Source organism: Equus asinus, chromosome 4 (assembly GCF_041296235.1).
Source record: "Equus asinus isolate D_3611 breed Donkey chromosome 4, EquAss-T2T_v2, whole genome shotgun sequence".
NCBI lineage: Eukaryota > Metazoa > Chordata > Mammalia > Perissodactyla > Equidae > Equus > Equus asinus.
The window spans coordinates 38,682,517-38,697,235 of NC_091793.1; the positions used below are offsets into that span (position 1 = coordinate 38,682,517).

At 42.3% G+C, this 14,719-nt stretch overlaps 1 long non-coding RNA gene across 1 annotated transcript in view; it reads right to left on the minus strand.

Moving 5' to 3' along the window:
* The window catches only part of LOC123283251 (uncharacterized), a 141,178-nt gene that overhangs the window by 113,730 nt on the left and 12,729 nt on the right, over window positions 1–14,719 (minus strand). The window lies entirely within an intron of this gene.

Consider the following 14,719-nt stretch of genomic DNA (forward strand, 5'->3'; position numbering starts at 1 on the left):
CTTGAGGTCAGGAATGGTGTGAAAGAATAAATAATCATGCCCTTTTGGAGTTCAGACAACAATCAAGATGATTCTAGAGAATTATTGAGCCAGTCAGAGATGCTCACAGCTCCACCTAAATACTGCACTGGACCTGATGTACTGAGTTGAAAACTAAATCTCTTATACATCGTCCTCTCAGATATATGCTTGTGGGTATCATCTAGAGAAGGAAAAAGTACCTGTCTGTGGTGCCTTGGAAGATATTACAAAGAAGATGATAAAAGAGCCTTCTTTTAAAAGTGAGAGGGGTTCATCCATCACCAGCTGATCCTAGAGGGCTTTGTTTTTAACCCTTATAAAGCTCTTGTCCCATAGTACCTTGTAGCATCAGTTTTCTGGCTATGAATTTACAAGTTCCTTGAGGGCAGGGGAAGATCCTTCTTCTAAGATGTGTTAGTGGTCCTTAACCTTTTTTGAGACGTGCACTTTAAGGAACCCAATAAATAATGTGCTGTCTTCCCCTTATGAATTCCAAATCAAGTGAGAAATAAGATACAGGAGTCATGAAGATCAAAGTATAATTGCAATTATTAATAACACTTAGAATGTTCTAGGAACCATGAGTACTTAGACATGTTAAGTCATTTTATAGTATTAAAGGATAGGAAACTTAGGGACATAAAGTTGAGTCATTTGCCCACAGTCACATCACTAGTAAGAGGCAGAACCTGGATTTGTGCCCAGCAGTGGTACCAGGGCCCACACTTGTAACCACTAGGCAACATTGCCTCTTGAATACCTAACATGCCAGTGAAGCTGGTTGGAGAGTAATCCTTGGTTCTGTGGCCAAATGGGCTTCCTAAAATAACCCCCCTAGGTTGAAACTTACCAACCAAAACTGCAGGCCTCCCTTAAAGGGCAGAATCTTCCCCTTAATGGGGAGCAGATAATAATGTGTCTTCTCTCCAGGACCAGCTACATAATTTGCAAGGACCAATGCAGAATGAAAACGCAGGGCCTCTTGTTCAAAAATTGTTAATAATTTCAAAATGGCAACAGCAGAATGCTAGACCAAGCACACAGCCCTTCTGAGCAGAGTCTCATGCAACTTCATAGGTTGCATGCCCATGACGCTGGCCCTGCCTCAGTGACAAGGTAGATTCCAGCAAGAGAGAGGCCCAGGAAGCTCTTAGAGGAGCACACTCAGACTCCCCAACCAGAGAAGTCACACCAAGGGTGGAGCGAGCCAGGCTGCTGAGAGAAGGAAGGTGGGAATGGTCTTCCCATCCTCTACCCTGCTGGAGAGTGGAACGAAAATTCCTTCCTTCTCCCCAACAGAAAATGAGAAATGGAAAATAAACCACCCACCATTCAGGGAGCTTTCTTGAAAACATGGTGAAAGTCACACACATGCACATTACATTTTGCACACACTTTCATGGTCTTCACAAACCCCTTGAATATCGTCTTAGTTGGCTGGGGCTGCTATAACAAAACACCACAGACTAGGTGGCTTAAACAACAGACATTTGTTTCTCACAGTTTTGGAGGCTGGGAAGTCCAAGATCAAGTTGCCTGCTGATTCAGTGTCTGGTGAGGGCCTCTTCCTGGTTTGCAGATGGCTGCCTTCTTGCTGTATCCTCATATGGCAGAGAGAGAGAGAGAGAGAGAGAGAGAGAGAGAGAGAGCTCTGGTCTCTTCCTCTTCTTATAAGTGAACTAATTCCATCATGAGGGCTCCACCCTCATGACCTCTTCTAAACCTAATTACTTCCCAAAGGCCCCACTTCCAACCTCCAAATATCATTACATTGGGAGTTAACGTCTCAACACATTTGGGGAAACATTCAGTTCATAGCAGGTATATCTCTGCAAATCCACTGCATAGAAGGGGATGGGGATGGGTACACACACAGACATACACACAATATACATACACACACATATATATTTTTGGTAGTGCCATCAAGTTGATTGTGACTCCTAGCGACCCTGTGTACAGCAAAGGGTTTGGGTTGTTTTGCGCCATCTTCTCACCTTCTAGTGCTATATCAGACAATGTTCCCCTGCTATTCATAGAGTTTTCATGGTTTTTGGAAGTGGGTGGCCAGATTCTTCTTCCTATTCTGTCTAGTCTGGAAGCTTCACTGAAACTTCTCCACCGTGGGTGAAGACACTGCTAGTATGTGAAATACTGGTGGCATAGCTTTCAGCATCACAGCAACACACAACTGCCACAGTATGCCAGCCTACAGATGGGCAGTGTGTTTCCCTGACCAGGAAATGATCCCTGGCCGCGGCAATAAGCATACGGAATCTTAACCACTAGACTACCAAGGCTGGCTCTATATTCACATATATATATGAGAGATCCCCTTGAGGCCTATTCCACCTCTCAAATTGATCTTCCTGAAACTTTAATCCCAGCAGGGCTCCGTCTGGCTCAGAACGAGTCAGCTCATTTCCTTCCGCAAGCAAAGGTCAAACCACATCCATTGTTTGGGTGCAGGAATCTTCCGTCTCTGTCACCCATGGCTGTCAATCCAAAGGACCAGATTTACATTCAATGTGGTCTAGGTTCTCATTAACCTTGAATTGCCTCCTCCTACACAGAGCCATGACATTTAAAATCCTATCAAAGTAGTCTAAAGCAACTATCAGACTGAACCTTTGGGGGATAAAATAAATGACCCATGAGTTCAGGATGAGAAAGAAATAAAAGCAGGCCTTAAAGAGGTAAGGTCTCTATTGAATGCATCGCTCACAACACATTATTTTGTGTTGGTCTCTGTGGTGTACCTGGAATTCAATGATATTCATCAAATTTAGCCCTTCAAAAGTAATTTTGGTTCCGAATGCTACCTTGAAAATGCTCACCAATCAAAATTTCCAAGAAGACTGGGGCTGGCCCCATGGCCGAGTGGTTAAGTTTGCATGCTCCACTGCAGGCAAAGTGTTTCGTTGGTTTGAATCCTGGGCGTGGACATGGCACTGCTCATCAGACCACGCTGAGGCAGCGTCCCACATGCCACAACTAGAAGGACCCACAACGAAGAATATACAACTATGGACGGGGGGCTTTGGGGAGAAAAAGGAAAAAATAAAATCTTTAAAAAAAAAATTTCCAAGAAGATACATTATAATTTTTAATGTGTTTCAATAAAGACCGAGGTCTTATAAAAATAAATGATGATCCATCCATGTGAGCCATTGTAAAACAGATTGATCTTCTAATTTTTTTTAAGATTTTATTTTTCCTTTTTTTCCCCGAAGCCCCCCGGTACACAGTTGTATATTTTTAGTTGTGGGTCCTTCTAGTTGTGGCATGTGGGATGCCACCTCAGCATGGCTTGATGAGCAGTGCCATGTCTGCACCCAGGATCTGAACTGGCGAAACCCTGGGCCACCGCAGCAGAGTGTGCGAACTTAACCACTCGGCCATGGGCCGGCCCGCCTCCAATATTTTTATACTGCATCAAATACATCTCTTTCCCCCACCAGGCTGATGAGCAATGTGCATCACTTATACTCATTCATTGGTTGAAAATTTATTGAGAACCTACTATGTGTCAGATGATGTGACAGGACCTGGGAATACAAGGACAAATAAAAACCAGCTTCTGTCTTAAAACACTTTCCAGGGCAGGGAGGAGACAGTCATATGGAGATAAAGGCTACAAGCACAGCAGTTTCAGAGGACATGCTCTCCAAGGACGCAAAAGGAACTGACAGAATCTGGAAGGAGACAGTCTCATGGGGAGAACATTCCAGGCAGAGGAAAGGGGATGAGTAGAGGTAGAGGGGTGCAAATGTGAAAGCCATCCAAGGATCATAAATGCAGTCCGGTGTTTTGTGGGGAAGATGAGTCTCGATTCTGCCATTTTTTTACCTTATGATTTTGAGTAGATCACTTCACTTTTCTGAACCTCAATTTCCTCATCTGTAAATTGGGATAATTACCTCTACTCACAGAATGACTATGAGATTCCAATGAAAACTTGTATAAAAGTGACTTGCAAACTTGATGAACTCTACAAATGTCAGTTGTGCTTATCTGTTATGGTTAAGCCTACTGTTTCTCTTTTCTCTTAATCATGAAAGCATAGATTCTCAGAAGGGAAGTCATAGTCTAACCGGTCCAAGTCACTCGTAGATAACAAAACTGACACCCAGAGAGATGGTCCCGGCATCACCATTGTCAAAAGCAAAAGCATCAGCGTGAGCATCATGATTGTCATAGCTACCATTTTTAAGTCCTTACTGCATCCCGGGCTCTGTGCCAAGGATTTTATATACGTCGCCTCCTTTACAACAACCCCATGTGATCAGTAAGACAATTATTTCCATTTGATAGAGAAAGAAACTGAGGCTTGCAGAGGTTAAATAGCTTGTCCAACAACTCAGTTAGTAAATGGTAAGGTCGGATCTGGACCCAGGGCTGACCGCCTGACCCGAGCCCTTCACATTATGCTATAATGCCTCTTTATGCTTTTCCTTTTCCTCCTTTCTCCTCTTTTACTTTCTTCTCTGACGTTAAAGTAGGTCATTTGTAAACACTCATCATTTCCAAGGAGAAACTTTTCTAGGAGGAAGTGAGGGAGGGAAACTGGTAGACAGACCCCCGGCTGCAAGTGTCAGACCCCACGTCGCCTGTCTCCAGGACTGCACCACAGGACACAGGAACAGCCTCTGCCAGAATTAGAGCTGGCGCTGGAAGCAGGAGGCACGCAGTGGGAGCTCCAAGCAAACGGCAGGAGAAGCTGCCTGTGCAGGAACTTCCTGACCCATTAGCCTTAACATATGTGTCTCATCCGCAGGGAGGAGGCAGGCTCTGCAGTAGCTTGCTCGCCCTGCTTTTTTTAACTCCCTCAGCCAGTCCTTCCCTTCCAGCAGGCTCTCTTCCTCCTCCTGGGGTTATTTATTTCTTCCCCATGTACATCTTTTTGTTTGTCCTACCATTTTGTTACTGCTGTAATGGAATCATTTCCTCCCTTTTTATTACAGTGCAACAGACAAGTCTTGGGATGTTGGGAGAATATTAAAACACCTTTGCTTCCACAGTTGCCATTGAGAGGCAAGCAGACACATGATTGTCCCTATATTAAAAGCCTTGTATTCCAGGAACCAAGCTCATGCTCCATTGCATGAATTCATAAATAAGTGTGAGTGCACGGGGACACAAATCAAAAGAGCAAATAAAATTTATAATCTAAAAGGAATTGAGCTGTCATGGGGTTTGGTGGCAGTGTCCCAAAGGACAAGCCAGACCCTGCAGGGGGAAAAGGTGCCTGCCTCTGGGGGATGAAAGGAATCCAGCATTGACTCTGCAGTGGCTCTGCTTCAAGGTTCTGCCTTTAGAACCATTCCTGGGTTTAATCCACTCAACTCTAAGCCACGTGAGAGTAGGGTTCTCATCAGAGAGACCTACGGCCTGGCACTAAATAGCTCCCAACAGATATTCACAGAAGGAAGGAATGATGACATTGAAGATCCTAGTAAAAATGTAAATATGTCTTGTAAGTGAAACATGAAGGGCAGTTATGGGGCCACACTCCCCACCAAGAATTTGGAATTGCCTCCTGAGAATGGAAACAGAACATAGGTATGCAAATCACAGTAAGAGAGGATGGACTCTAACCAGACTTGACTTATGACCCAGGAAGAGAAATCATTTACATCCTGCATGCCAATTCCAGTCAGTTGACTGTGGTTCCCAGGAGTTCTGTATAGAGAAGGATTTTTGAGACTTCATTTGAGCCCAGTGGGAAAGACAGCCACGATCAATTAGTAATGTCTGTCATGCATACGGGGCTGGGGGATGAGATGGGAGGGGGTAATGGCAAAGTTAGCATATATTTGCCATCCCGTTATTAACACATCCAAAAAATGGTTAATCAGAAGTGAGACTGATCAAGTGCCAAGCCTTGAGCTTTGGTATGTATGTGATCCCCTACAGATAATGGGAGCCACTGAGGTGGATATGGGCACTGCCTGAGGGAGCCCTAGAGCAAGTATTTCTCTGATGTGGAAGGGCACAAAGCAGATGCCACATCATTAAGTATTCACCACCCTTTGCTGATTCCAGGTTTACCAAGCAAACTCTTATTTGCCTTCCTATTTAGCAAGCCTTTAGAGAAAGAATGATCTGAGTCAGGATACACTTAAAGTCAAGTGGTCAGTACCCCAGACATTTAGAGTTCTTGGCGGAAATTAAGAGGATGCCCTTCTGGTTTCATTATTACTCTCTGCAGACTTGGTTCATGTATGCCCATCCCAGAAGGACGAATCTACACTTAGGGTGCTCTTGGCCAGTCAAAAGTCTACAAGGCTGAGGACTAGATCTCAGACTGCAGAGAATTCACCAAAGTAAGGTTTCTCTGCCAGGCTTCCTCTGGGCTTATAGTAGCACACCCTTCTGTGTGCCATGTTCTCTTGATAACTGCCACATGCTAAGAGGGCTATGTCACACAATTAAGTCACTAGCATGTTCTCAGGAATGTGGTTAACAGATCCACTGAGTTATGAAGGTGGGAAGCCATTGGATTACTCATTTTAATGAGGACAGAAAAGTAAACTTTCTGATGCCTGGATGTTGGCAGGCCTAGACAGGGCTTGTGAGCTCTTCAAGGGCAGAGACTACGTCTTATTTATGCCTATCTATCCTCAGTGCCCATCACCAGCCTAAGACATGTCAGGTACCAAATAAATATTTGGTGAATGAAGGAGTTGATTGAAGGGGCAGCAGAGGGCTGTGGAAGTGTTGGGGAGGGGACTGTTAGGATAAGAGAACAAGCCCTTTTTTGTTTGCCTCCTCCTCCAGAGTGTAAACTCCATGATTACAAGACCATATTGTCTTATTCACCACTGTATCCCTAGTGCCAAGCTCAGTGTCTAGTCATAATAGATGCTCAATAAGTATTTGTTAAATAAATAAATGAATGGATGGATGGGTAGATTGATGGATGAATGGATAAAAAGCACTTCTACATTAATCACCTCATTGGTACAGCACACTAACACTTTATGAGTTAGGCTTCAGTAGAAGGAAACATAAGTCACAACTCTAGTTATTTAGTGATTTAAGCAGGGAATTTGACTCAAAAAATTGTTGGAAGGGCTGGAGGAGTAGGCTCTGGTCTGGGCCTCCAGCAATGACCACTAAAACAACACTGCTGAGCTGGCCCCTACTACCACCATCAGTTACAGTGGGCAGCCAGGAAGCCACCCCTAGAAGGGTTGAGTTCAAAGACACACTATTGAGTCTGCAATACAAGGATAGGGAAGTCATCACCACTGCAACTGTCTCTCAACACCCTTAAAATTAGGTAGAAGGCCCTGGAACATTACTGCAGAGGGAAAAAAAAGTCTCTGTAACTGGACTTAACAGCAAACAGCTAAAAGAGCAGGAAGTTGGCTTGCACCTAACTTTCAAGATCCAAATCATGAGCTGCTGGATCTACCTTGAGAACCCTAAATCACATGTGTAGCCCTAGCTGCAAGGGAGTCTGGGAAATGTAGTGTTTAACTTTCCAGCTTCTGTAGCTCAGGAGAGCACCCTGTGGAGGTTGGAAAGGATGGTGATGAGTTCCAATTTACCAAAACACCACAAGCCCAGGAGGTAAGCAGGAGAATTTGCATTATTGCCATGTTCATAGATGAAAAACCTGAGTCTTGGGGAAATTAAGTGACAGTCCCTGTTGATTGGTTCTAAAAATTATTTGTGGAATGAGTGAGGATGAAAGATTTTCCCAGAGTCAAAAAGCAAACTCCTATTGTCCTTAAAGACCCAAGTGAAAGGGGCCTCTTCTATGATACTCGACCTTACTCTCCAGAAGAGTTTAATACTGCTGCTTATGCACACACACACACACACACACACACACACACACACACACCAGGACTTTGATACTGCTACCATGGTACCTACTGCAACTATTTGAAGGCCCAGTTTACATGTCTGTTTCCCTAAGTAGACTATGAAGTTCTCAAGGTCAAGGATGGCATCTTAACTCTGCTATCAGAGTGAATGAGACAATATGGTCTTATAATCATGGAGTTTATACTCTGATGAAAGAGACAAACAAAAAAGCAAGTAAAAAGCATGTAAGATAATTACAAATGCTGTGAAGAGAGTAAGTTACTATGCTTAACTTATAGGAGATAAAATCAATAATTGATTCATTGGCTTAATAATCATGAAGTTCTGGGCTTTTGACTCCAGTCCAATGCTCTTTCCACTATGCAACACTATTTCTAGCCAACTCTTCCTGAAACCCACTGGCTTTATTATTCACTTACTCATTCATGCAAGCAATATTTAGTAAGCACCTGCAATGTATCTGTGTTTGGCAAAGGAGATGTAAGAGTAAGCAAACAGAAACTCAGTCTCAGCTCTCATGGAGAGTATAGTCTAGTGGAGGAGACTGGTACTAATTAACTGATAAATACAAAACTATGCAAACAGTGATGGCACCATCAAAGGGGGTTAAAAGAAAACCACTGTTTCCTCTGCTTACAACATTTCTAACACTAGATGTGTGGGTTTTTCTATACCAAGCAATTCTCCATTTCTCAGCTGATACCGACTGGCTGTCCTACAATTTAACTCAATTCTTACACTAACTGCCCAGAGTTAGTACAAACCCCACAGGTTAAAGGCTCAATCCCACAAGAGCTTCCCCACTTTAGATGCCAATTGTAAGTCCCAGCTTGTCACTTGTACTTCTGACTGACAGACTAAACATCAGGGGTTCCCATGAGCCCCTCCTTAGGTTTGATTATTTGCTAGAATAGCTTACAAAATCCAGAGAAAAAGTTTCCTATTACCAATTTATTATAAGGGATACAATTCAGGAACAGCCAAAAGGAAGAGACGCATAAGACAAGGTATGCAGGAAGAGTCATAGAGCATCCTGCCTTCTCCAGGCACACTACCTTTCCAGCACTTCCATGTATTCACCAACCTGGAAGCTCTCTGAACCCCATTGTTCAGATTTTTATGGAGGTTCCATTGCTTAGGCATGATTGATTAAATCACTGGCCACTGGTGATTGAACTCAACCTCCAGCCCCTCTTCTCTCCCCAGATGTCAGGGGATGGGGTTCAAAGTTCCAACCCTCTAATCACATAGCTGGTTTTCTCTAACAAATGAGCCCATCCTCCCAGAATCACTTCATTATCATAAAGTCAGATATGGTTGAAAGGGGCTTATGATGAATAACAAAAGATCCTCCTTTTAGCTCTATCATTCAGAGATTCTGAGGGTTTTAGGAGCTGTGTGCCAGGAAATGGGGATGAAGACTAAATATATATTTCTTATTATATCACAATATCAGAGGTTCACAGTGGTTTGGGAGCATGTAATATAGGGTTTGATCTACACAGGGATGTCAGGGAAGGTTTGCCTAAAGCAGTAATAACAGCTAAGACCTAAACAATAATAGGAGTTACAGAATGCAAAGAGAGTGCCTAAAGCAGTAATAACAGCTAAGATCTAAACAATAACAGGAGTTACAGAATGCAAAGAGAGTAAGAAAGTACATTCCATGAGGAAGGAATATTCATACAAAGGCCTTGTGACAGGAGAAGTTGAAAGAACACAAGAATGAGGATGGTACCAGATGGGGCTGGAGGAAAGGAGGAAGAAGCCAGATCCTTGGGACTAGGGGTCAAATGAAGGATTTTTTTTAATTCATTTGGGGGAGAGAGAGTGACATGCTTACACATGTGCTGCAGAAAACTTCAGTGTGAAGAACAAATTACCACATCTCATTCATGTATTCAGCATCCCACTGTGCCTCACCCTGGGCCAGCCACAGAGAAGGTGAGCAGAGCTGCCTTCAAGAGCCGTCCCTATACTCTCGGTCCATCTTTCCAAGATTGAATTATATTTTGAACATCATACACATATAAGCTATGCACAAGAAAAACATGCATTTCCAAAGAACATTTTGGAGAGAAACAACTTGGTTATATCGCTCACATACAGAGGCATAGAGAGGTTTATATTGGCTTTTTGCGTTTAATTTACTTTGCAGAAAGAAATTTAAAAGTCTTTGGGATTGGAGGTTTCCTTTGAACTAACATCAAACCACCAGACCTGCTAAGGAAGGTTCAGCCAAGCTTTGATATGCCTTAGCACACACGTAGCATCGCTTCTGCTTTAGACATGCAAAGGGAAGGAAAAAATAGCACACTGTATCCAGAACCATTCCTTATTAAAAATAATTAGTGGAGATAGTGCATAAGTCACTTTTAAACTCCTCCTTTTCTCTAATTACCTCTTAAATACGTACCAAGATCAATTCACCAAACACTGCTTTGGATATTTTAGAAAATATCTTTTTACTCTATCCAATAAGAGCTTAAGCAGGAAACAGTATACACTCAGGCCAAACAAATAATTAAATTGACTTTTTTCCTTGTTTTTAAATCTCACTCACTGCTAAATTTTGTCTGTTGTGTTTTAGCTGATAATTAAATGAATTGCTTCCCCCACAAATTATAATTTCATTAGAAGGCATGGATAGATCCGAAACCAGCATTAAATTCTTGTGGGATTTTATATACTTTTCTGAGGATTAAGCAGAAATTTTACATAAAACAGGAAAGTGTACTTTGTGGGATAGATTTTTTTTTTAAAGCTATCTTAACCTTGACTTTCCATAAACTCTAACTCGATTCCAGTAAAATCCATTTCAGGTTCGCGGTCATTCTAACCTGGCTATGCTCCTTACCAATCCTGAGCAAGTCACTTGTTCATGACCTGACCTTACATGACCTGAACAAGGCACTTGACCTGTCTGAGGTTTGGTTTGCTTACCTTTCAAATGGGAATAATAATTAAGTGAAGGTTTAAAGACAGTTTCAAAGCAAAAGGTGGAGCTATCAGGCCTGAGTTTCTGAGGAATGCTGAAAATGTTGGCTTTTCCAGGGCCTTGGTACATTAGCCACGCTCTCTCCCTGGCACCTGCATTCCTGCTTCACTGAAAAGTGAGCCACGCTTTTCATTGCTCTGGTGCCTCTGCAGATGCTTATGCCACTCTGCCTAAAATTCCCCAACCTCCACTTCTTGAGTTGATCACTCCCTATTCTGTGTTTTCGTGATCTTCCCACAGCTTATCTCACCATATTAAAATTATTTATTCATGTCACTGGCTTTCTCAGCTAGGCATTTTGTTCCTTGGGGCAACAAGAATGTATTATTCTTCCCTATAGCCTTAACCCCTATCAAACTTCCTGTTATAAAATATGCATTTTCTGAGTAAATGAATGAATGACAATATGTAATAAGTCTAGTAAATTATGGAGAGACTGAAAATTGTAAGACCACATATCAAATTTACTAACTATTGGTTTTTGTCTTTATGCAAACATTATGAACAATTTTTTTTAACTTTTTTTTTTTTTTTATTTAAAGATTGGCCCTGAGCTAACATCTGTTGCCAATATTTTTTTCTTCTTCTTCTCCCCAAAGTCCCCCAGGACATAGTTGTATATTCCAGTTGTAGATCCTTCTAGTTCTGCTATGTGGGACGCCATCTCAGCGTGGCTTGATGAGCGGTGCCATGTCTGCGCCCAGGATCCAAACCACTGGGCCACTGGAAGTGGAAAGCATGAACTAAACCACTCAGCCATGGGACTGGCCGCATGAGCAATTTTAATGGTAGAACACGCAAGGGTGAGGTCTCCCTTTAACCAAATCCACTGTTTCTAAAATCATCCTCTGTCTCTCTTATTCTTTCTTGCCCTTTGTTTATTTCCATCCTAGGAATAATCACAATTTATAACAATTTCCTTTATTGTTGATATTTTTTTCCCCACTAGAAGTTATTGAGGGCGGGATTTTGTCTGTCTTGCCCATTGTCGAGGCATAGCTCCTGAAACACGATAAGTATTCAAAAAAACATTTGTTAAAGAAATGAGTGAAGCCACCAAGTATGGAACAAACTGTCTTATAGAATCTCCACGTTCTGTCAGCTGCGTGTATTTAATTTTCAAGATGACTAGGAAAGTTATAATTCTAGCCTTGTTGGGGCCTAATGGGGGCCCAAGAAATAGGACTCTTTTCCCTTGCATGAACCAGTTGAGAATTAAAACAAAGGAGTTGATAGAGAATTAAAATTTTACTTTTATTAGCAAATCAAGCCAAAATCAAAGAACTTGGCAAATGACCTCATGGTACTAAACCTCAGAATCATATCAAGTCAACCCCTTATCTCTGGGCAGTCCCTGCTTGGTGTGGGGAAGCTTCTCTTAAAACATTCCGACACACGCTGCAACATGGATGAACTTTGAGGACATTATGCTAAGGGAAATAAGCGAGTCACAAAAAGACATGCACTCTATGATTCCACTTATACGAGGTGCCTAGAATAGTCAAAACCATAGAGACAGAAAGTAGAATGCTGGATGCCAGGAGCTAGGGGAGGAGCGAATGGGGAGCTATTGTTTAATGGGTACAGAGTTTCAGTTTTACAAGATGAAAAGAGTTCTGAAGATGGATGGTGGTGACAGTTGTGCAACATCATGAATGTATTTAATACCACTGAACTGTATTCTTTTTTTTTTTTTTTTGAGGAAGATCAGCCCTGAGCTAACATCTGCCAATCTTCCACTTTTTCGCTAAGGAAGACTAACCCTGAGCTAACATCCATGCCCGTCTTCCTCTACTTTATATGTGGGACCCCTCCCACGGCATGGCTTGCTTGATGAGCGGTGCCATGTCCGCACCCAGCATCCGAACCGGTGAAACCCAGGCCACCAAAGCGGAACGCATGCACTTAACTGCTGTACCACCAGGCCGGCCCCTGAACTGTACTCTTAAAAACAGTTAAGATGGTAAATTTTGTTATATATATTTTACCTTAATAAAAAAATGGATAAAAAAGAGACCAAAAAAGAAAAATTATGGCAGAGGAGGACACAGGTTCCCTGCAGACGGCTCATCCCCAAGAGCAAGGGCAGAAGCTTTGGGCCCCAAATGCATGGCTTCTTCGTCCCTGCTCACTGACAGAAGGCACCCGTCCACCTTCTTCAGGCAGAGAGGGAGGAAACGGACAGGCCAGTCAGCTACTGGGGCTCCCAGTCTCTCCCGTGGAGGAAAACAACAGGAGGGGGGAGTAAGTTTCCCCTCTCCCACCCACAACTAGCCTTGACCACAAATACACCTATTTTCAGACGCTCTCTGTAAAGATTCTGAATTTGGCCACATTGGTTAAGTCTGCCAGGTCAATGTTAATAATTAGGAGAGAGAGCAAATAGCACCACTCAAGTCAACAAAATAACCAGAGGCTCAGGCAGCCCAGTTAATTTAGTCATTTTCCATCAGTTTGGGTACCCACAATACTAGTGGCCAGTAATATAACTAAGGGAAATAAAGCTACAAAATAATACTTTCTATCACCTTTGTTGATCCAGCTATGGTCGTATGGCTTACTCTACAGCCTCCCAGCCAGTTCGCTCTCTGGTTTGGCCTAGAGCACCCCCAGCCACTGAGCTGCCAGTGAAGCTGAGAACCTTGCCTGTGTCAGCAGAAGCCACATAGGATAGCCCTTTCTTAAATATTTGAGATCCTCTCTATTGAAATCATTCTTTTCCTGGATGGTTAAACGGCCTGAAGAATTCTCCAGAAGCAAAGCCAGATAGAGGAAGGCAGATGGAGAACTGGGAAGAGACCCTTAACATTCTTCGAGAATACTTCTTCAAGATGCCAAAAAGGAGAAACTCTGAAAGGCATTTTCCCCAGACCTCTCAGACTACTGCGAGCAGGGCTTCTGTGGAGGGATGAAAGAAAATATATCACAAAACAGAGAAAACTCCAATGTAAGTGTTTGAATATCTGGTCTTTTCAGATGCCTGCCTTTTGAGCCAAAAGGGGAAAAAGTAAAGGGTGGAGGGAAGGCCCTTAAAACTACTAAGTAATTTTTTTTCTGCTTTGCTTTTCCCTTGTGTAGAGCAAACTCTTATGTTACATCCCAGCCTGGAATAAATCTTCTGGGCTGAATGATAAATCAGGGATTGTAATGGAAATCACTATTGACCTCTAAAAGGGCACTGTCTTTATATTTTCACACTGTGCTGTTTGAAATGTCGACTCAGAATCAAGAAAATAATATGCCATCGATTTCTCTCCATACCTCTTATAACAGAGCTTGAAATTGACCTGGAAAGCGTTGGTATGGGTTTACTCATTATGGTTTCAACATCATCGCAAATGGTGATTAATGATTCAGTCCTGGGAATGACATTGTTAGAACTTGTAATTACTTTGTGAATCGTGTTCAAACAGCAACTAGCTTGCCCCATTCATACCACCTCCCAGAAGTGGATGTATTTTAATCTTCATGCAGTAAAACTTTGTGGTTCCTGATTAAAAGCCTATACAAGACGGGAATATTATTTCCTTCTATTATTTTTACCTTGTTTACTGCCTTCTCCTTGTCCAATTATTCTCTTTTCATTTCTCTTCTCATTTCTTAATGTACCAGGCCTCTCTGGCAATTTGTTAGTTCTAGTTTTTCATTCTTCATTCTTTTTATTTCTAATTTTCCTCTTTGTTTTTCCTCCAGTTTCATAATCTCTCTGTCTCTAATTCACTGGTCTTTTTTGCTCATTTTTCTTTTACTGTCTGATTTATCCATTTCATCTCTCATTTGCTCCAGAAAAAGCTTTTAAAGCCATCCAGATTCTCTTAGCCTTGCCTATTTCAAACAACAGTATGGAATGTCTTCCCTCGC